At 46.1% G+C, this 21,484-nt stretch overlaps 1 protein-coding gene and 2 long non-coding RNA genes across 11 annotated transcripts in view; 2 read left to right on the top strand and 1 right to left on the bottom strand.

Annotated features, from left to right (window-relative positions):
- The first annotated feature begins 928 nt into the window (after positions 1–928).
- LOC145508858 (uncharacterized) lies at positions 929–14,421 on the top strand. 3 transcript variants are annotated; one of them, XR_014055636.1, is made up of 3 exons: positions 929–1,163; positions 8,923–9,608; positions 9,680–14,421. It is a non-coding gene; the product is annotated as an uncharacterized LOC145508858 (long non-coding RNA). The 3 variants fall into 3 exon arrangements; XR_014055637.1 differs by having other exon boundaries at positions 1,126–1,163; positions 8,883–9,608; XR_014055635.1 differs by lacking the exon at positions 929–1,163 and having other exon boundaries at positions 7,049–9,608.
- LOC145508859 (uncharacterized) lies at positions 5,476–12,731 on the bottom strand. Its single transcript, XR_014055638.1, has 4 exons — positions 12,518–12,731; positions 11,385–11,512; positions 7,157–9,041; positions 5,476–6,462 (listed from the first exon to the last, which is right to left on the bottom strand). It is a non-coding gene; the product is annotated as an uncharacterized LOC145508859 (long non-coding RNA).
- A 5,244-nt stretch (positions 14,422–19,665) lies between the features above and the next one.
- Positions 19,666–21,484, top strand: part of SLC27A1 (solute carrier family 27 member 1) — a 36,936-nt gene continuing 35,117 nt past the window's right edge. For 2 of the 7 annotated variants that reach the window (XM_081496465.1, XM_081496458.1), the window contains exon 1: positions 19,680–19,975. The gene's annotated coding sequence lies outside the window, so the exon portion shown is untranslated. Of the gene's footprint in view, positions 20,127–20,865; positions 21,310–21,484 lie in introns of those variants that run through there. The other 5 variants (XM_081496462.1, XM_081496460.1, XM_081496461.1 and 2 more) reach the window with 5 other exon arrangements.

Here is a 21,484-nt window from a genome sequence, read left to right as displayed (position 1 = left end):
ATGAGGTGCTATGAAATTATCTTAGATTTATGAGGGTAACAAAGTCACAGAACTGGCCAATAGCTGCTTTGATAGCCCATGAGAAAACATGCACAATTCCAGTTAGAGGTTAATAAGAGTCAACTATTTTTTTTCTTCCCTCCTCCCTCCTGAATTCTGTCTGGACAGCCCACCTTGAGATTCCATGGTGTCTAAGTGTGAAATTCACTGTCATAGTATTTTGCAACCCTCTCCCATCAAGCCCTGGGAACTAGTTTCCCTCTCCTTGAAGCTAAGTTGGCTCCTAACTTGCCCTTTTTTTTTTTTTTAAAGTTTATTCATTAAAAAAAATATTTTCTAATTTATGGCTCTGCTGGGTCTTCATTGCTGCTGGCAGGTTTTCTCTAGCTGCAGCGAGCAGGGCCTGCTCTTCGTTGTGGTGTGTGGGCTTCTCATTGTGATGGCTGTTTCAGAGCACGGGCTCTAGGGCGCAGGTTCAGCAGTTGTGGCACACAGGCTTAGTTACTCCAAGGCCTGTGGGATCTTCCTGGACCAGGGATCGAACCCGTGTCACCTGCATTGGCAGGTGGATTCTTAACCACTGAACGACCAGGGAAGTCCATTCTTAACTTGCTTTGACCAACAGTATGTGATGGAAGATGCCAATTCTCAGGATAAGGCTATTCTTGCCTCCCACCCTCTCTCTTTTGGAATGTGGCCTCCTGACATTCCATGTAAGGAAGCTGATCTAGCCTCGAGGTTGGCAGACTTTTTATGTAAAGGGCCAGGGAGTAAATATTTTCCACATTGTAGGCCACATGGTCTCTGCTACAACTTGGAATTCTCTCATTACGTGCGTGCAAAAGCTTCTTTAGACAATATGAAAATGAATTTATGTGTCTGGCTTCCAATAAAACTCTATTTACAGACATGGTAATTTGAATTTCTTAGAATTTTCATTTGTCCTGGGATACCAATCTTTTGACTTTTTTAACTGTTCAAAAATGTGAAAACCATTCTTTGTCCATAGTGAGCAGGGTTTGGCCTGTGACCCTGTTCTAGCCTACTGGTTCAGAAGCCACATGGAAGACACCTAGATACCCAGCCAACTGCCAGGACCAACTGCCACACATGTGACCGTACAGCCTAGCTGCTAGCAGAATGTAGCAGAGTGCCTGACCCAGGTGAGACCAGCAGAGGACCATCAGGTGCTACTGACCAGGGTTGGGTTCTGGGCCTCCTTAATCAATAGAAGTTGATCAGAGGCCAGACAAGAAGTTCAGGCAAGACTTTACTGGGAACCCTGCTGTAGCAGTGGGGAGAGAGAACAAGTGACAGTTTCTGTTGCTTGCTTACTCACTGGGAGTGGGGGGAAAGCTTGTTCCTTACTTGGGGTGAGGGTAAGTATGTGTCCAGGAGTTGGGTAGGAGGGGTGGCTTTGGTGGTGGTATGTGCAGGTGGCATACCTGATTGCTGTTGCTCAGTCATTCAGTTCTGTTCGACTCTTTGTGACCCCATGGACTGTAGCATGCCAGGCTTCCCTGTCCTTCACCATCTCCCAGAGCTTGATCAAACTCATGCTCATTGAGTCAGTGATGCCATCCAACCATCTCATCCTCTGTCGTCCCCTTCTCCTCCTGCCTCCAGTCTTTCCCGGGATGAGGGTCTTTTCCAAAGAGTCAGTTCATCGCATCAGGTGGCCACAGCATTGGAGCTTCAGCTTCAGCATCAATCCTTCTAATGAATATTCAGCATTGACTTCCTTTAGGATTGACTGGTTTGATCTTGCTGTCCAAGGGACTCTCCAGAGTCTTCTCCAACACCACAGTTCAAAAGCATCAATTCTTCTGCATTCAGCCTTCTTTATGGTTCAACTCTTACATTCATACATGACTACTGGAAAAACCATAGCTTTGACTATACAGACCTTTGTCGGCAAAGTAATATCTCTGCTTTTTAATACGCTGTCTAGGTTGGTCATAGCTTTTCTTTCAAGGAGCAAGCGTCTTTTAATTTTGTGATTGCACTCACCATCTGCAGTGATTTTGGAGCCCAAAAAAATAGTCTGTCACTGTTTCCATTGATTCCCCATCTATTTGCCATGAAGTGATGGGACCTGATGCCATGATCTTCATTTTTTGCATACTGAGTTTTAAGCCAGCTTTTTCACTCTCCTCTTTCACTTTCATCAAGAGGCTCTTTAGTTCCTCTTCACTTTCTACCAAAAATGTGGTGTCATCTGCATATCTGAGGTTACTGATATTTCTTCTGGCAATCTTGATTCCAGCTTGTGCTTCATCCAGCCTAGCATTTCAAACGATGTACTCTGTATATAAATTATATAAGGGTGACAATATACAGCCTTGATGTACTCCTTTCCCAATTTTGAACCAGTCTGTTGTTCCATCTCCAGTTCTAACTGTTGCTTCTTGACCTGCATACAGATTTCTCAGGAGGCAGGTAAGGAGGTCTGGTGTTCCCATTTCTTGAAGAATTTTCCACAGTTTGTTGTGATCCATACAGTCAAAGGCTTTAGCGTAGTCAATAAAACAGAAGTAGATGTTTTTCTGTAATTCTCTTGCGTTTTATGATCCAACAGATGTTGGCAATTTGATCTTTTGTTCCTCTGCCTTTTCTAAATCCAGCTTGAACATCTTGAAATTCTCGGTTCGTGTTCTGTTGAAGCTTGTCTTGGAGAATTTTGAGCATTTCTTTGCTAGCATGTGAAATGAGTGCAACTGTGTGGTAGTTTGAACATTATTTAGCATTGCCTTTCTTTGGGATTGGAATGAAAACTGATCTTTTCTAGTCCTGTGGCCACTCCTGAGTTTTCCATATTTGCTGGCATATTGAGTGCAGCACTTTCACAGCATCATCTTTTAGGATTTGAAATAGCTCAACTGCAATTCCATCACATCCACTAGCTTTGTTTATAGTGATGCTTCCTAAGGCCCACTTGACTTCATGCTCCAGAATGTCTGGCTCTAGGTGAGTGATCACACCATCATGGTTATTTGGGTCATTAGATCTTTTTTGTACGGTTCTTCTGTGTATTCTTACCATGTCTTCTTAATATCTTCTGCTTCTGTTAGGTCCATACCATTTCTGTCCTTTATTGTGCCCATCTTTGCATGAAATGTTCCCTTGGTATCTCTAATTTTCTTGACGAGATCTCTAGTCTTTTCCATTCTGTTGTTTTCCTCTATTTCTTTGCATTAATCACTGAGGAAGGTTTTCTTATCTCTCCTTGCTATTCTTTGGAAGTCTGCATTCAAATGGGTATATCTTTCCTTTTCTCCTTTGTCTTTCGCTCCTTTTCTTTTCTCAGCAATTTGTAAGGCCTTCTCAGACAGCTATTTTGCATTTCTTTTTCTTTTTCTTTAGTTCTACCAGTTTATTGCTACCAACCCATCTCCCTCCACCCTCATGCACATGTGCTCAGTCATGTAACCCCATAAACTGCAGCCTGCCAGGCTCCTCTGTCCATGGGATTCTCCAGGCAAGAATACTGGAGTGGGTTGCCATTTCATTCTCCATGCATTTCTTTTTCTTGGGGATGGTTTTGATCACTGCCTCCTGTATAATGTCACAAACCTCCATCCATAGCTCTTCAGGCACTCTGTCTATCAGATCTAATCCCTTGAATCTATTTCTCACTCCCCCTGTATAATCATAAGGGATTTGATTTAGGTTTACCTGAATGGTTTAGTGGTTTTCCCTACTTTCTTCAATTTAATTCTGAATTTTGCAGTAAGGAGTTCATGATCTGAGCCACAGTCATATCCAGGTCTTGTTTTTGCTGACTGTACAGAGCTTCTCCATTTTTGGCTGCAAAGAATATAATCAGTCTGATTTTGGTATTGACCATCTGGTGATGTCCATGTGTAGAGTCGTCTCTTGTGTTGTAGGAAGAAGGCGTTTGCTATGAGCAGTGCATTCTCTTGGCAAAACTCTGTTAGGTTTTGCCCTGCTTCATTTTGTACTCCAAGGCCAAACTTGCCTGTTACTCCAGGGATCACTTAACTTCCTACTTTTGTATTCTAACCCCCTATGATGAAAAGGACATCTATTTTTTGGTGTGTGTTCTAGAAGGTCTTGTAGGTCTTCACAGAACCATTCAACTTCAGCTTCTTTGGCATTAGTAGTTGGCGCATAGACTTGGATTCCTGCGATACTGAATGGTTAGCTTGGAAATGAACTGATATTATTCTGTCGTTTTTGAGATCGCACCCAAGTACTGCATTTTGGACTCTTTTGTTGATTGTGAGGGCTACTCCATTTCTTCTAAGGGATTCTTGCCCACAGTAGTAGATATAACGGTCATCTGAATTAAATTCACTCATTCCCATCCATTTTAGGCCACCGACTCCTAAAATGTTGATGTTCACTCTTGCCATCTCCTGCTTGACCACTTCCAATTTGCCTTGGACCTAACATTCCAGGTTCCTATGCAATATTGCTCTTTACAACATCAGACTTTACTTCCATCACCAGTCACATACAAAACAGTGTGTTGTTTTTGCTTTGGCTCCGTCTTTTCATTCTTTCTGGAGTTATTTCTCCACTGATCTACAGTAGCATATGGGGCACCTACTGACCTGGGGAGTTCATCTTTCAGTGTCATACTTTTTTGCCTTTTCATACTGTTCACGGGGTTCTCAAGGCAAGAATGCTGAAGTGGTTTGCCATTCCCTTCTCCAGTGGACCTCATTTTGTCAGAAGTCTCCATGACCCGTTCATCTTGGGTGGCCCTAGGCAATCAGTTTGGTTAGTTTTCTGTGATTATGGTTTTCATTCTGTGTGCCCTCTGATGGATGGGGATAAGAGGCTTGTGGAAGCTTTCGGGGGAGGGGGCGGGGACTGGCTGTGGGGGAATCTGGGTCTTGCTCTGATGGGTTGGGCCATGCTCAGTACATCTTTAATCCAATTTTCTGCTGATGCATGCGGCTGTGTTCCCTTCCTGTAGTTTGGCCTGAAGCCAAACTATGGGAGGGCTATTGGCAGTAATGACTACCTCCTTCAAAAGGACTTATGCCAGAATGCGGGGCCTCCCAGGACTGTTGTAGTTAGTGCCCCTGACCCTCGGCAGGCCACTGTCGACCCACACCTCCACCAGAGACTCCTGAACACCCACAGGCAAGTCTGGCTCAGTCTCTTGTGGGGTCACTGCTCCTTTCCCTGGGTCCTGGTGTGCACAAGCTTTTGTTTGCACCCTCTGAGCATCTCTGGTGGGTCTGAGATTTGATTTGAAATGCAATTGCACCTCTGCTACCATCTTGTTGGGGCTTCTCCTTTGCCCTTGGACACTGGGTATCTTTTTTTGATGGGATCCAACATCCTCCTGTCAATAGCTGTTCAGCAGCTGGTTGCGATTTTGGTGTTCATGTGGAAGATGAACTTTTGTTCCTGACACCCTGCTTTTGCTCCCTGATCTTCAGAAGTGGCAGTTGGGGGTTTTTTTGGTCTTCTGTACCTTGTTGTCCACAGTTTGCAAGGTTTTTTGTTTTTTTTTAATATTTATTTTTGTTTATCTATTTGGCTGTGCCGGGTCCTAGCTGTGGCATGCAGGATCTTAGTTATGGAATGTGGGTCTAGTTCCCTGATCAGAGATTGAACCCAGGCCCCCTGCCTTGGGAGCGTGGAGTCTTAGCCACTGGACCACCAGGGAAGACCCATATGCATTAATTTTTAGTCCCCGATCTCCCTTGTAGCTCAGTTGTTAAAGAATCTGCCTGCAGTGCAGGAGACCAGGGTTCGATCCCTGAGTTGGGAAGATCCCTTGGAGAAGGAAATGGCAACCCACTCCAGTATTCTTGCCTGGAGAATCCCATGGACAGAGGAGCCTGGTGGACTACAGTCCATGGGGTCGCAAAGAGTCAGACACGACTGAGCAACTAAACCACCATAAAAGCCAAAGTCGCTCGGTTGTGTCTGACTCTTGCAACCCCGTGGACTGTATAGTCCGTGGAATTCTCTAGGCCAGAATACTGAGTGGGTAGCCTTTCCTTCTCCAAAACCACCATAGTTTCTTTGTATTTTGCTCCTCAAGGAGACATTTGTCCAGGTACAAGCACTGCAGGTCCCAGGTCCCAGGTCCCAGTCTCAGAGGTGGCTAGCTCCTGGGACCCTGAGGAATAGTTGACTACCCTTGTATGAAAGCACTCAGTTTGGAGTGATTCATTACACAGCACTAGGTAACCAGAACACCAGATCTTGAGGACGTTTTCTCGATCTGGGGAAACGTGAGAGACTCTGAAAGAAACCCAGTACTGCTTTTAAATAGTAAAAAAGAAAACCCACAGAATCCTCATTCTCAAGAGTCTACTTTGCCTTGTCAAGGCTTTTGTTACCAGGCCCATACCTGATGGGTCCCCATTAGGCTTCCCTGGTGGCCCTGTGGTTAAGAATCCACCTGCCAATCCAGGAGACGTGGGTTCAATCCCTGTGTCAGGAGGACCCCCTGGAGAAGGAAATGGCAACCCACTCCAGCATTCTTGCCTGGAAAATCCCATGGACAGAGGAGCCCAGTGGGCTATGGTCCATGGGGTCGAAGAAGAATTGGATACAACTTCTGATAGGGATAGAGTAAGATAGTTACACAGTTAGAAATCCCATTTACGGATGATAGGTAGAGAAGGACTTCAGGAGATCATCACAAACTAGACACCAATCAGGAAATGCCCAGGCCTTCTGGCAACTAAGCAACAATTGGAACATTTTGAAATTAAACAAACTTACTTAGGCCAGTATCACAAAAAAGATACAAGACCCGCTTTTGGCCTTGTGAGGTCTGTAAGATAAAGAACCCTGAAAATCCACATTCCTGCCCTGGTGTGCACAGGAATGTGGGGGAAAAGTGAAAGAAACTAGGGGAAAGATGACGTTATACTGAAACCTGAGATGAGTTACTATATTTTAGTCTATGTTACAGACTTTTTGCTAATATCCATATGATTCTAGGTAGCCCATGAGAGTCCCAGTTAGACCATATAGAGTTCAAAGAGGAGCTAATGATGTAAGGCAATGGCACCCCACTCCAGTACTCTTGCCTGGAGAATCCCATGGACAGAGGAGCCTGGTAGGTTGCAGTCCATGGGGTCGCAAGAGTCGGACATGACTGAGCGACTTCACTTTCACTTTTCACTTTCATGCATTGGAGAAGGAAATGGCAACCCACCCCAGTGTTCTTGCCTGGAGAATCCCAGGGACGGGGGAGCCTGGTGGGCTCCCATCTATGGGGTCGCACAGAGTCGGACACGACTGAAGCGACCTAGCAATAGCAATAGCAAATGATGTAAGTCTTGACATCTATCCAAGAATGAGGAAGAAAGTGGTATTCTTTCCTCCCCCTTTTCTTTTTAAAGATGTATCTGTTTGCTTATTTATTTTTGGCTGTGCTGGGGCTCCATGCTGCTTGTGGGCTTTCTCTAGTGGCGGTGAGAGGGGACCGCCTTTCGTTGTGATGTGTGGGCTTCTCACTGTGGTGACTTCTCTTGTTGCAGAGCACAGACTCTGTCTGTGGCGCCTGGGGTTAGTTGCTCCAAGGCATGTGGGTTCTTCCTGGACTAGGGACCAAACCTGTGTGCCTTGTTTTGGCAGGTGTATCCTTAACCACTGGACCACCAGGGAAGGGCTTCCCTGGTGGCTCAGACGGTAAAGAATCCTCCTGCAATGCAGGAGACCTGGGCTCAACCCCCCTGCTTTGTTCTCAGTGTGGCAGAGTGCTCTTGCTGGCCTGCTTGTATCCTTCACAAGCATCCTATACTATTAAATCCACTTCTTACCTATCACTTTGCCTCTTGTTGAATTCTTTCTGCACCAAGACAAAAGCATCTGAGCTTCAGTAAGCCCTATGATCAGGTGTGACGTTTCAGCTGGGAGATTGTGGGTTTGAGTCCCATCTGAGGCATGGGGCTTCAATTCCGTTCAGAAACAATTTCCTGGCCAGATTTTCCTCAGTCTGCCAGAACCGTGGCAAGTCCCAACTTGTTGTGAATTCAAGATGTTACTGAGAGCAAAATGATCTCAACAATGGAGAATTTTTCTATGATGTGTACAAGGTGTGAAGGAAAATAAAAGGAAACCTCAGGAAAATTATATTGGGAGGCCAGAAGGAGGAGCTCTCACGCAGTACACTCAAGGTCAATAACAGGAAGAACTGTTCTTCACAGGCCCCAGCAGAAGAATCATCAATTACAGGCACCACAAAGAAAAGATGTACATTGCATCACCTACAGGAAATCTGTCAGGAGCTGCGATAGGCATTACTGACAAAATGGAGGCACAGCCCCAACCCCCTCTCCTCATCCCGCAGGCACGGTCCCGGGATGAAGGAGTTAGGTCTTGCGATTCTGACTTGTCCTTTCCTTCCTCCGGTTGAGTTGGCTGGAAAGAATGTTATAATCCATAACGTTAACTATTGACATTTGTTCAAGGATCTTTACAAAGAATGCTCCAGGATGAGCACATAGGCTGCAGCCTGAGACCATGGGAAACATTGTTATCTGAAACCTGCCTGTAAGGGGAATGTTTATGGCAAAAGAAGTTTGCTGAGTTTAGGGGTTAGGAATAATTAAGAATAGTTAGAAGCTAAAGGTTTAAGGTATGTTGTAGTGTTGGCATATTTTACTATAACTTATGACAACTAGGTATTTTAGAGATACTAATAGCCAAAAGCCTTTTTAGGAGATGATGAGCTTAAGTTACTAGGGGATAGCAGGATTTAAAGAGATAAGAAATAAACTGAGGAATGTAATATACAGCCCAAAGACAAACTTGAGTTACAATGTTATCACAAGGACACTTAAGAAGAAACTCTGAAGGACAACAATGATTTATGGAGACAGTAAATATGGGTGAGGGGAAACTGAAGATGTCATACCTCTGACCTAATGCTTTTGTAGAAGTATAATAGAAAACCTGATGCTTAAAATAAACATGCAGCCCAGTGCTTTGAGCGAGAGACTGCATCATTTTCGTTCGCTGACCCCGTTCATCCCTTCACGGCGTTTCCCTGGCTGCCGGAGCTGGACTCTGGCAAGTGGCCCCCGAACAGAGAACACCTGAAGGGTAAGTAATTAATAAAGTAGGTAAGTAATTAATTAAGCAATTTCATAAATGCAAAGCGGGACGGGTAAGATTGTGTTCGTGGGTGACCGGGACCCCTCTGCAGTTTAGGCAGGGTGAGGAGAACACAGAATCAGTAAAAATATTCTCTAGGAAAATGGGACTCTCTGCATCCAAGAATAGACAAATGTTTATTGAAACGTTACTCACATGTTAGCCCATAGAGGCGTTAAACTTCTAATTTTTGTATTCTCTAAATGTTTATTAAAATATTACTTCACATGTTAGCCCATAGAGGCATTAAACTTCTAATTTCTGTCCAAGAGCAATGCCCATGGTTTCCTGAGGAAATCTGAAAACCTGGGCTAAGGTTGGAGATCAGTTACATTTGTTTTTTACTTTGCATGGGCCAGAAAAGGTTCTGGGAGATGCTTTTGCTCTGTGGAATATGATTAGGGACGTACTGGACCCTTGGCATGAGGCTGTTAGACAGACTATGGGAAAGGCTGCAACGGTGGATGGTGGGCTTCCGCCTTCCACGCAGAATATGTTTTCTGCCATCGGCGAAGAAAAGGAGGGAGACTGTACTCAACCTCCCGAGGAAGGAGAGGACTTGCAGGACGCTGCGGCCGAGCGCCCTAGCAAGGCCCCTCCTCCTCTACGCAAACCTTTAAAAATTTATCCATCACTTTCTGATTTAAGGCGATCGCCGCTGCCTCCGTTTGCACCTCACCAGGGCTCAGGAGTTTCCCACTTTGCCCCCAAAGCCTCCCAGAGCATTGCCTGAGGCTGAGAAAGATAAGGAGTTTTCTGAAACAAAGAAGCTTTTAAAGCAGACGCATGCACAATACACAGAATGTGCTCCTTGGAGAAAGCCCCTTCAGGGGGCCCTCACCCAGGCTAAAAAAAAAAACAACAGTAAAACAACAGGGAGACTTAGAATTCTCTATGGCCTTTCCAGTAGTTTTTACCAAAACAAAAGGGAAGGCGAGGAAGCTCCAATTCCAACGGGAGTGGCTGGTCCCCTGCCTGAGGGCATTTTAAGACGTGCTCGGGCGTGGCTCGCTTTCCCTTCAAGGAATTTCGGTGGTGCCTGATGTAATAGATTCTGATTATACTGGGGAAATTAAAGTTTTGATTTCGAAGCCTGCCAAAACTGTGCAAATTAATAAAGGTCAAAGAATAGCACAACTTCTGCTTTTACCTTATTATCAGATAGGAAAAACCTTGACTTCTCAAGCTAGGGGCCCCAGAGGATTTGGATCTAGTGATCTAGCCTTTTGGGTGCGAGAAATTACAGCTTCAAGGCCTTTGAAAGATCTTTTAATTCAAGGAAATAAAATGTCAAGGCTGTTAGACACTGGAGCAGATGTCTCTTGCATTGCTGGAAAAGACTGGCGCTCGTCCTGGCCAACACGTCTGACCAACGCCGGCTTGGTAGGAATAGGGTCAATGCCCTCGGTTGTTAAGAGCTCACAAATTTTGACATGGTCAGATGAAAAGGGGGCACAAGGCACCTTTTGCCCATATGTGATTCCTTCACTGCCTTTTTCTTTATAGGGGAGAGATATATTATCTCAGATGGGAATGCTTTTATATAGCCCAGATGAAAAAGTTACTAACCAAATGCTGCAAATGAGGTGTAATTCTGACAAGGGGCTTGGTAAAGATCAGTAGGGAATTGTTTCTCCATTAGAAACGGTTCCTAACAAAAATAAAAAAGGTTTAAGATATTCAAATTTATCCTAGACGCTGTTGCTCTTGCTGCCGGTCCTATTATCCGGAAATCTGATGATCCGGTATGGGTGGAGCAATGGCCCTTAACAGCTGAAAAGCTGCAGGCAGCTGAAGACTTAGTTATGGAGCAACTGGTGGCCGGCCATATAGAGTCTTCTAATAGTCCCTGGAATACTTCTATTTTTGTCATTAAGAAGAAATCAGGAAAGTGGAGATTGTTACAAGATTTGAGAGCTATAAACGCAACTATGGAAGACATGGGGGCCCTTCAGCCGGGTCTCCCTTCCCCAGTAGCCGTACCTTTTCAATATAATGTGATAGTCATAGATCTACAAGATCCTTTCTTTACCATCCCCCTGGCTGTTCAAGATTGTAAGAGATTTGCCTTCAGTCTTCCTTCAGTTAATTTTAAACAGCCCCATAGAAGGTTTCAATGAAGGTTTTGTCTCAGGGAATGAAAAATAGCCCCACCTTGTGTCAAAAATTTGTGGATCAAGCTGTGCAAAATGTTAGAGGGAAGTATAAAGATTTATATTTGATACACTATATGGATGATATTTTGGCTGCCCATAAAGATAGAGCCTTATTGCAACAAATCTTACCTGAATTGATTGAAGCCTTGGAAAACTGGGGTTTGAAGATAGCTCCAGATAAGATACAAGTAAATCCTCCTTTTTCTTATTTAGGAAGGGTGTTAAATACCCATACTGTGAGTCATGCTCCTTTGCAGCTGCGAAGAGATCATTTACTAACTTTAAATGATTTCCAAAAATTATTAGGGGATATTAATTGGATACGCCCACATTTAAGACTGACTACTTCGGATTTAAAGCCTTTATTTGATTGCTTAAGGGACGATCCTAATCCCAGTTCTAGGAGAAAATTGACTAGTGAGGCAGAGTTGGCTCTTGTTAAAGTGGATGAGGCTTTGAATGATCAGTTAATTAGAATTAATATTACCAGAGGATGGGATTTAATTATTCTCACCACAGAACATACACCTACAGGATGCTTGTGGCAAGAAGGTCCATTAGAATGGCTCCATCTACCAGTGACCCCAAAAAAATAGTTTTATCTTATCCCAGCTTGGTGGCACAATTAATTATAAAAGGTAGAAAAAGAAGTGTGGAACTTTTTGGAAAAGAGGTAGCAAATATAGTGATTCCATCCAATAATGATCAACTGCAATTTCTTTTACAAAATAGTGATGATTGGCAAGTTGCCCTGATAGATTTCAGGGGACAAATTTTGTTTCATTTACCCTCAAACCCCCTTTTGCATTTTTTAAAGAACACATTCCGTGATTTTTCCAAAGAAATTTTCTATTCAACCTTTAAAAGGAGCAATTTTAGTTTTCACAGATGGTTCCTCTAAGAGTAAAGCAGTTACAATTATTAATAAAAAATCCCATGTTCAGGTAACTGTAAAGACATCTGCCCAAAGAGCTGAGTTAAGAGCAGTTATTTGGGCTTTTCAACATTTGAGAGACTGTGCCTTTAAACTTTTAACTGACTCCCGATATATTGTAAGATTGTTTCCTAATATTGAGACTGCTAATATTCCGGAAAATAAGACTACTATTTTCTCTTTGTTACTCGATTTACAGAAAGAGATTAAGCATAGAGTTAAGAAATATTTTGTGGGACATATTAGAGCCCATTCCGGCTTGCCTGGCCCTTTACATAGGGAAATGCTTTGGCAGATGCATTAACTAAAGTAATTGCCTTAAACTTACATGAAAAGATTGACAAGGCTAAAAATTCTCACAAAATTCACCATCAAAATGCTGCTGGTTTAAGGCATGAGTTTCATATCCCTAGGGAGGCGGCTAGACAAACAGTCAAGTTATGTCCAAACTGCCCAACATCTAATCCATCTCTACCATTAGGAGTAAATCCCCGAGGCCTTAGGGCTAACGCTCTCTGGCAAATGGACGCAACTCACACCCCGGTCTTTGGGAAACTGTCCTGTGTGCATGTTACCGTGGATACCTTTGTAATCACTCAAACGTAGATACACAGGGGCAGACTGCAATCATGAGACACTGGATTCCTGAGGGGGCTGTGACTCGGCCCCTGGTCAAGTGGAAAGACCTCCTTACCGGAGAGTGGAAAGGGCCAGATGTGCTGTTAACTTGTGGGAGAGGGTATGCTTGTGTGTTTCCGCAGGACTCCACTTCTCCTGTTTAGATTCCCGACAGACTGATTCGACATGTCCAGCCCCATGAGATCTCCAAGACCACAGAGACCGCTGAGGTCGCTGAGATCCCTGGAGTCCTGGAGTCTGGGACTGAAGGATATTGGCGAGATCAGAAGCTTGTCGAGTCCGGACCTGAGGGGACCAAAGAAAGCCGAAGGGCTGGTGACCCTTCACCTGAGGCTTCACTGCTAGTACATCGCTTCAGGCACCTGGCACTTCAAAAGAGACATGCTGATGGAGTCCAACCGTATTCTGCTCCACCTCGTCGCCGTCATCGTACTCAAGCAACTACCTCCAGCACGGTGCCAACATGGGGCCAGCTGAAACACCTCGCTCAGCAGGCTGAAGAATTAATAGAAAGGGGGAGATATGAGGCCACTCCTATGGTAATGTTTGTGGCTATGCTTGTTGTGTTGGCTTGTCAGCCGAGGCCCTCCAGCACAGAAAAAGTTCATTGGACCTATTTGCCTAATCCACCTTTTTTCCAGCCTGTAGATTGGATAATTGAGCCCATTCATGTTTTTGTTAATGATACTCATCTTTTGGGCGGGGCTTCCATCTATCCTAATAATGTTAAAACAGTGGTCAGCGCTCCCTTCAATTTTTCAGGCGTGTCCGTTTATCCACCTATTTGCTTTGTCACACCTTCCTCCGGTTTTGAATGGATGTGTTAGCACTTCCTTGAAAGGCATGCTTACTGATTCTCTGAGAAGCAATGGCAAGAGAGACTTTTGGTCCTTATAGCTGTTGATGCTGGGGGCGCAAGAAAGACAATATGATGCCATAAAACAGGCAGCCCCTCATTTAAAGGACTTTCTGAGCTGTGCACTCCCCACCCCGGATTCTGATGAACAAGGACTACAGGCCTGGGAAAGTATAAGCAAAATTTCTGGCTTTTCTCGTTGGAAAGAATGCATGTATGCCCTAAAATTATTTATTCCCATTGTTGCCACCAGACATCCTCTGATTGAATGGGGGTGCCCCTATCTTTTGGATCAATGGTTAAATTTAATTTTTGAAGAACCTTATAGATCCATATGAAATAATTCATTTATCCCTTATCCTTTAGCAATTACTAGGTGGCATGTTAATGGATGGGTTCCTCCTTTAGTGAGTTTCAATGAAACAGGTCCCATACAACCTGAATTATGGAGAGCATTGGCTGCTATGGCACCTGTGATTTTACACAGACCTTTAAATGAACAAAGATATATTGTACGGGCCTGCATGCATTCTCCCTATGCCTTTCTGTTGGCCAAAAATCGGAATGATTTGAGAGTTCTTAAAGGAGAAACTGTTTATAATGTTGAATGTGTGAATTGTTTTATATCAAATTGTGTTGATGGGAACGATTATAGTAATTATAAGGCTGTGATGATTGTAAAGCAACCACCATATTTGATGGTTCCTGTAAAATTAGAGGGACAATGGTTTGATGATTATGCATTGAAAGTTTTGTATGAATTTAATGGCTTAATTTCTCGACCTAAGAGATTCATTGCAGCTCTGATTGTGGGAATAACTGCCTTGATTGCCACAATTGCTTCAGTTACGGTTTCTGCTGTTGCCCTGTCAAAACAAGTGCATACTGCCTCGTTTGTCGATCACCTGTCCAAAAATGTCTCCGTAGCTCTTGCTACACAGGAAATTATAGATAGGAAGATAGAAAATAAGGTCAATGCTTTAGAAGAAGCAGTCCTGCTTGTAGGGCAAGAAATTACAAATTTAAAAATTAAGTTGTCTTTAAGGTGCCATGCTGAATTTAAATAGATGTATGTTACCCCTCTACAAGTGAATGATTCTGTGCATTCTTGGGAACACATTAGAAACCATATTTTAGGCGTTTGGAATCACTCAGATTCTAGTATTGATATTTCTAAGTTACATCAAAATATCCAGAATATGAACCAGGCAGAGTCTGACTTTTCCTCTCAATGGCTTTCTAATTCCCTTTTTAAAAATCTAGAGGGATAACTTTCCCATGGATCCTTTTTTACAATAATGATTAATGCAGCCATGTGCTTATGCCTGTTGGTTCTGATTTGTCTATTAGCCCCGTGCCTTTTCAGAATACTCAACCAAAGTGTTTCTGCTTTATCTACTGAGTTTCACACTTATGCCCCGTTCATCCCTTCAGGGCGTTTCCCTGGCTGCTGGAGCTGGACTCCCGGCAGAAATCGACTACCCCAGGAACTTTGCCAATGAGAAACTGTCATCACCTGAACTCTCTCTTTTCTCCGATGGATTTTCCTAAAACAATGCCTCTCAGCTTCCTCCTTTTTCTCTGTAAAATAATGACCCTCTCCTTTAAAAAAATGATTATTTAGTCATTTATTTGGTTTTTCCAATAGTGATGTATGGATGCGAGAGTTGGGCTATAAAGAAAGCTGAGCGCCAAAGAATTGATGCTTTTGAACCGTGGTGTGGAGAAAACTCTTGAGAGTCCCTTGGACAGCAAGGAGATCCAACCAGTCCATCCTAAAGGAAATCAGTCCTGAATATTCATTGGAAGGACTGATGCTGAAGCTGAAACTCTCATACTTTGGCCACCTGATGCGAAGAACTGACTCATCTGGAAAGACCCTGATGCTGGGAAAGACCGAAGATGGGAGAAGGGGACGACAGAGGATGAGATGGTTGGACAGCATCACCGACTCAATGGACATGAGTTTGAGTAAACTCCGGGAGTTGGTGATGGACAGGGAGGCCTGGTGTGCTGCTGTCCATGGGGTCACAAAGAGTCAGACACGACTGAGCGACTGAACTGAACGGATTCATTTATTTTGGCTGCACTGGGTGTTTGTTGCATCATGGGCTTAGCTGTGGTATGTGGAATCTTAGTTCCCCTACTAGGGATTGAACCCAGCCCCTCTGTGCTCTCAGCACAGAGTCTTATCCACTGGACCACCAATAAGTCCCCTTGTCTGATTTTTTTTTAGTCATTGGACTTGCCTATGGTTTTTGCTGTAGCTTGCTTGTCCGGAATTGCAATTCCATGCTATTCCCCTATAAGCCCATCTTTGCTAGTAAAATAACTTTTATTTTTAACGTCAACAGAGGTGTCGGGCTTGTGTTCTCAGAACAGCCCTATAAGACCTGCGTGGTTTTATTCCATTTTACAGTGAAGCACAGAACCTGGGAGCAGTCACTCGGCCAATGATACCTGTCAGACTGCACAGCCCATTCTAGGTTGACCGGACCTTTCAGCCATCCCAGAATTTCCAAACTGTAGCACCTCTGCCCTTTGGGGCCAGATCTTTCTGGGGGCTGTCTTGAACATCGCAGGACATTTGGAAGCATCCCTGGCCTCAACTCACTGGATATCATAACACCCTCCACTCCCATCACACGTGATTCATTGTAACAATTAGCAATGTCTCCAGGGACTTCCCTGGCTGTCCACAGCTGAGACTCTGGGCTCCCAACAAAGGGAGCCCTTGATTACCCCTGGTCAGAGAACTAGATCTCACATGCCACGACTAAGACCCAGTGCAGCCATATAAATAAATAAATACATAAATAAATATTTTAAAAAATGTCTCTAGGTGTCAACAAATGTCCAAAGCGGGCAGGATCACCTCCTAGCTGAGAATCACTGCTCTAATGTGTTACCCTGTTGTTATTGGGCTGACTGGTTGCCCTTACAGAGACATGTGCAAGTCCTAACCCCCTAGAACCTGTGACTGTGACCTTTTTTTGGAAAAAGGGTTTTTGCAGATGTAATTAAATTAAAATTTCATGATGCGATCATCCTGGATTATCTAGGTAGGTCCTAAGTCCAACAGTAAGTGTCCTTGTAAGAGACACAAGAGATACAGACACAGGGAAGCAATGTGAAGATGGAGGCAGAGATTGGACGAAGGTGGCCACAAGCCAAGGAATGCCTGGAACTGGAGGCAGGAGGTAGATGCCCCACCCCCCGCCCCCAGTAAAGGGATCAGAGATTCATTCCCTGTGGACTGAAACTCCAAGACAAAAACAGCAGGACAATTAAAGGAGAAGGCTGGGCCCTGCCCAGACCACATATTTCTCATTCTTGAAGTCAGGAGAACTTCCTGACCACACATGTGCAGAAAGACTCTTTAGAAGTCAAAGAAGGTGATGTGAAGGGATGCTACGCCTTTTCAGTAGAATCCATCTTGGCTAAGAGATGTGTATGCACACATGGGAGGATCCTGAGATATACCAAACATGGACTGTGAACCAGGAAATCAAAATGACTGGCCAAAGGAAACCCAGAAGAAATGCCCCCTAAAAGTAATTCAACTACCACAAGGGCGCAACTCAGCGGCTCTTTTTCTCTCTGCGTCAGTCAGATCAATCGCTCCGTTGTGTCCGATTCTTTGCAACCCCACGGACTGCAGCATGCCAGGCTTCCCTGTCCATCACCAACTCCTGGAGCCTACACAAACTCATGTCTATTGAGTTAGTGATGCCATCCAACCATCTCATCCTCTGTCGTCCCCTTCTCCTCCTGCCTTCAATCTGTCCCAGAATCAGGGTCTTTTCTAAGAGTCAGTTCTTCACATCAGATGACCAAAGTATTGGAGTTTTCAGCGTCAGCCATCAGTCCTTCCAATGAATATCCACATGTACTGTACTCTTTTTCCTCTTAACAAATACTTTGTTTCACTACTTTCCATCTTTGTGGGAATTCTTTTCTGCAAAGCCGAAGGGCCAGGGCCTTGTCACTGACCACCAGTCCACTGGCTAAGATTTGGTGGTCTCCCACTGACCCGGCCTCAATCTCTAGCTGGGAACCCAAGCCCTGCTTCAGGCTGTTGCACGCTGAGGACACCTGAGGTCAGAACCACCAGAAATTGAAAGAGGCAAGAAAGGATCCCTAGAAATTCCAGACAGAGTGAAGCTGCTGACACTTTGATTTCTGAGCCCGGCTTCAGGAAGAACTGTGAGACAATACACTCCTGTTATTTTAAGCTACTCAGTTTGTAGGATACTGTTATAGCATTCCCACTAAACTAATACCTCTACTGTGGTGGGCACTTGAACTTGGCTGAGAGAAACTACTCCCTCCCCCACAGTGCTCATGTTCTATTTATAGCACAGTTCCCATGCTGTGATGGTCCACTTATTTTATTTCAATGTATGCTTCACTTCTCTCGTTCTTCCAGAAAGTTCCAATAATTCCCTCTGCTGAGGCCTGCAGACTCCTGTGGTTACCTGGGGAAGGGAGACGCCTATCTTTCTGTGTCCCCCACCTACTGTGTGCCTGTTCATTTCCCAGATGAGAAGCCCCCACGAAACTTTGTGCCTGGTGCCCTGGGAGGTGATCACCCAGAGGGCAACCAATGTGCAGAGGTGAGAGGTGACCCACCCAAGGTCACCCCACTGGAGAGGCTCAGAGCCTGCTTTGACCCTGAAGCTTGAGTTCTGGTCCCCTTGTCCAGGTCTCAGTTTCCCCTTCTGTGAAATGGGGATAGGACTGTTCCTTTACCGGTCATCTGGAACCAAGGAGAACTGCCATATTTTTGGAACTGGGAATTATTCAGATCTTGGGAAGGGAAAGCTGCCATGTGTTGTGTGATGTCCCTGGGGGTGTGTGGAAGCTCTTATGTAAAGAGATAAATAAAGGGCTTCCCAGGTGGTGCTAGTGGTAAAGAACCTGCTTGCCAATGCAGGAGATGCAAGAGACGTGGTTCGATCCCTGGGTCCAACGCTTGGGTCAAGAAGATCCCCTGGAGGATGGCACGGCAACCCACTCCAGTATTCTTGCCTGGAGAATCCCATAGACAGAGGAGTCTGGCGGGCTACAGTCTATAGGGTTGCAAAGAGTTAGAGATGACTGAAGCGACTCAGCAGCAGCAGCAGGGGTAAAAAAAGAACACTGCTCACTGAAAACAGCTTGGGTCAGTGCTAGGTAAATGGTCCCTCCACTGGAGTACTGGCACCATGTTAAGAAAAAGGTGGGTCTCCAGAGCCTTTAGGATTTGGGGATTGCTGACTGAAGACCCAGAAGAGTGTCTCCGGTAGTCATGGGAGGAGTTAGAAGAGATGAACCCTGTGGAAGCACAGAATCTTAATAACCACTGGACCACCAGGGAAGTCTCATGTGTACTACTGATATTTAGTCAGGGCTCAGTGAACTTGGAAAGATGGGAGGAGGAGGAGAGAGAAGAAAGTGGAAGAAGAAGAGGGGAGGAGGGAAGGCCACTGGCTGGCAGGAGAAAGGGAAGAGGAGCGGGTGGAGGAGGAGAAGGTGAGCAAGCGGAAAAGTGGAAGAAGACTAAGGGAGGGGGCGGAAAACTTGAAGAAGGGAAGGAGAATGGGGGAGGGGGAGAGAAGGAGGAATGGGGGGTGGGGGAATCGGGGCGAGAGGGAGAAGAGGGAGAAGTTTAAGGAAGGCTGAAAGGGGAGGAAGGGGAACAAGCTCTCCACCCACATTTGTGAAAGAATGAATCTCAACTCCAGCTAGTGTGACAGTGTCAAGCCTCAGTTTCTTTACCTGTAAAACGAGCTGATAACAATAGCACTATCTGGAAGGAAAAGAGTAGCTGCTGTAGTTTCTGGGCACTGCTGATCCCTAGCTGAGAAAGTCGGGGACCAATGGCTGGCTCTGGGCCTGTCCTCCGGATCTGCCTCCTCCTCCCCATTTCACCCACCCTAGGCAGCCTGCAGGGACCAATGGCAGCATGCAGGGGGAGTGCCTGCCCAGTCCTGTCCTCTAAATGGTGCTGGAAGCAGGCGCTGGCTGCCTCCCAAGGAGAGAGCTGAGAAGGTCGGCCAAGCAGAGAAGAAACAAGCAGGGGTGGGACAGGCAGGGGGGCAGAGGAAGGGGGAGCTTGGAGAGAGGGTTCCAAGGCAGAAGCCCACATGGGCACAATGCAATCACAGCAGGCCCCATGAGACTGCAGAACCAGAAGCCCCAAGAGGAGGTCCTCTGTCTTGGCCTCACTGTGGATGCCTGCCTCCTGCCTGAGCTTCTGGGAGCCCACGACCGAGCAGCCAAAGCCTGAGGATCCGTGAGCAGCTCCAGGTCAGCCAGGGAACAAGGTGGTGAGCAGTGAGGACAGCACTAGCCCTCACCTGATCAGTTGCAGGGCTTTAGGGTCTCTAGGTGAGCATTTAGGACTCTGGGATGCAAATAAAGGACTCTCTGGAGCTTCCTGTGGAAGGACGGGGACCTGGTGTGTGTATTTTTTTATTCTCCCTGGGCAGCTGGGGTGTTATTGAGACTAAATTCACAAGATTTGGAGATTCGGATTTGGGATTAGTTGCGTCCTTGGAATATACCTTTAAGATTGAGATAGGGGTTGGACTCCCTCACAGATCAGTCTCAGTCGGTGAAGAATCTTTCTGCAGTGCAGGAGACCTGGGTTCGATTCCTAGCTCGAGAAGATCCCCTGGAGAAGGAAATGGCAACCCAACACCAGTATTCTTGCCTGGAGAATCCCATGGACAGAGGAGCCTGGCAGGCTACAGCCCATGAGGTCGCAAAGAGTCGGACACGACTAAGCGACTAAACCACCACCCAGGGGTTGAATATTCTGGGGCCCCTAGGCTGTGAGTTTAGGGCTCCTCAGGTTCCTGGAACGTGTGTTTAAAACCGAAGAGGCGTTAGGGATTGGATTTAGAACAAGCTGGGCCAAAACCCAGTACAGGTGGGCCCTGAGTATAAACTGGGACTTTATAGTCCCCGGGCGGTTAGAATTCAGTTTGCCATCTAGGGCTGGGAGCGCCGGGGAGCCACGCCTCTTGGCTGAGGGAGGCACAAGTTTTCTAATTACCAGGCTGGGAAAGGAGCTGGGAGCCTGGCGAAGTTTGGTCTTGGAGACAACAGCCGTCCTTGGCAGGGCGTTCTAGCCCCCGGGTCTCGTTGGCAGTCGTCACTCTGGCCAGAAACCCCTCTCTATGGTCCTGGCCTCCGGTACGGGGCGGGCCTCGGCTGTGCCGCAGTGGGGCTCTAAGTCAGGTCGTAAGAGAGCGTGTCTGGGAGGGCAGGTGGGGCGGGGCCTAGGGTGCTAGGTGGGCCCGGAGGGTGGTGACTGCCAAGGCCTGAGGGCGGGGTCGGTAGCCAGGGTGGAACTCAGGCCTGGGAATACCGGCTCAGCCCAGGACCAGGGGCGGGGCTTGAGCCCCAGGGGCGGGGCCTGATTCAGAGTGGGGCGGGGCCATAGGACTAACCTAGGGGGCCGAACCTGGTCTAGAGGGGGCGGGGCTCTGGAACGGCGCTTGGTGCTTACGGGCGGGGCCAGAGGCCCAACCTGGGGGCGGGGCCAAGTGAGTGGCGGAGGCGGGTAGAGGCGGGACCTAGAGGAAAGCCCAGGACCAGGGTCTGTGGTGGGGCCAAGGTGGAGCCTAGGCTTGTGGGTAAGTCGTTAAGGCGGAGCTTGGGTTCATGGTACCGCGGCTAAATCGAGTCATGGGGCGGGGCTCGCCAGTGACTGACGGAACAGAAGACTGATTCGGGGGCGTGAAGATACACTAATGATTGGCAGAAAAGCCTGGGCCGGGCTTGAAGCAGGGCGGTCTGGGACGGGGCGGG

Source organism: Giraffa tippelskirchi, chromosome 6 (assembly GCF_054371585.1).
Source record: "Giraffa tippelskirchi isolate mGirTip1 chromosome 6, T2T-mGirTip1v1.2.pri, whole genome shotgun sequence".
NCBI lineage: Eukaryota > Metazoa > Chordata > Mammalia > Artiodactyla > Giraffidae > Giraffa > Giraffa tippelskirchi.
The sequence above is the reverse complement of the archived record's forward strand: the minus strand, read 5'-3'. Positions and strand labels throughout refer to the sequence as shown.